Source organism: Gekko japonicus, unplaced genomic scaffold (genome assembly GCF_001447785.1).
Source record: "Gekko japonicus isolate JY-2015 unplaced genomic scaffold, Gekko_japonicus_V1.1 scaffold1630, whole genome shotgun sequence".
Taxonomy (NCBI): Eukaryota; Metazoa; Chordata; class Lepidosauria; order Squamata; family Gekkonidae; genus Gekko; species Gekko japonicus.
In genome coordinates, this window is record NW_015174889.1 from 372046 (window position 1) to 373640 (window position 1595).

General features: G+C 40.1%; 1 protein-coding gene across 1 annotated transcript in view; it reads left to right on the forward strand.

The window, feature by feature from the left end:
• The window catches only part of TANC2 (tetratricopeptide repeat, ankyrin repeat and coiled-coil containing 2), a 378694-nt gene that overhangs the window by 345672 nt on the left and 31427 nt on the right, over positions 1-1595 (forward strand). The gene's annotated exons all lie outside the window — the stretch shown is intronic.

Below are 1595 nucleotides of genomic sequence, written 5' to 3' on the forward strand. Positions count from 1 at the left end.
ATTTAGCGGGTGTCCACTTGATTGCTTGTAGTAAAGCCGCCCTGAAGCCCTAAACAAGCGGCGGGGGGGGGGGATATCCCCATCCTGAACAGACTGAGTTAAAGCAGGAGGTGAGGGCGGCTTGAAAAGAGCGAATGGTGACGGAGTGAGGTGCAGATTAGCAATAAAGCGGTATTTCCAGACTTAAAGAGGCTTTAAGAGACTTTTTAAAACTTCCTATTAAGTTTAAACAATGACGCAGCGTGCAGAAAAAATGGTGGCAGAAGCGAAACAGGATCAGCCAACTCATCGTCTCCAGTTACCAAACTGGAAACAGCCACAGACTCCCCCAAAATGATTGCTGCAGCCCTGCGCCCTCTAAGGGACAAGATGACCACTCTCAACCAGAAAATGGATTTGATGCACAAGGAGCTTCAAGATACTTCAGCAAAAACAGAGAAGATAAATAAGAAGCTGAAAAAAGTTGATCTTAAGTCCAAAAAGTTTGAACAAAGACTGGAGGTGGTGGAAAAGGATAAAATCTCTGAGAATCACCAATTGCTACGTCTCCAAATGGAAAAATCAGCATATGTCTTGAGATTTCAGAACATTTCTGAGCAGAAAGGTGGAAACCTGAAATAGATTTTAAGCAGAGAACTGGCCCCCATGGTAGGCTTAACAGCAGAAGCGATACAAAACGACATGGATATAGTATACCGTACATATCCAGTATATATAAAGAAAAATAAGCTGCCCGGGAAAATATTTGTTAAATTCTCAACAAGAGACTTAATCCTGAAAGCGACAAGTGGAACTGTTTCGAAAATCCAAGGAGAACAAACTAAAATTTTAACAGACATTCCATTTGAGATCAGAAGAAGAAGAAGACAGTACAGAGACCTGACACGGTTTCTTCAGGAGCACAACACCCCATACAGATGGTTAACCCCGGAAGGGCTTACTTCAAATTCAACAGCAAAAAAAGAAAAAATTGACTCTGTCTTCAAAGCGAAAACATTAGCACCAACAAGATATAGATGGATCTGAGAAACTGGAGGAAAAAGAAGAAGCTAAAACTGAGGAAAGTTCTACCAACTCTTCGTTGGCTGAATCCTTAGATTTTGAAGCAGAACTAGGGGCTACGGCTCCTAAGCCCCCCCAAAATAAAAAGGACTTTGAAAAGAAACGTAGAGGAAGGAAATAAGAAAAATAATGAAACTCTAATGGTCTGATAATTATCAGGAACTAATAATCCTGAACTAAGAAGAATATACTCTAACCAAACTTGTTTGTGAACACTTGCTCAATCTTTTATATAACTATTGTAGTAACTCTCATGTATTACTACTTTGACAATAGGGAATTATCCTTACTTTAAACAATTGTATTAACGATCTCTTGCTACTCATAATTTTAGTTTGTTCCCATCCCCAAATCCTATAGGTGTGTGTATAGTTTAGAAAAGCAATAAAAATGTTTTTTTTAAAAAAGCTTACTGGATCTAGGGAATCATAGAAGCATAGAATTGGAAGGGACCTCCAGGGTCAACTAGTGCAACCCCCGGCACAAGGCAGGAAATTCACAAATGCCTCCCCCTCCACACCAGCAGTGACAAA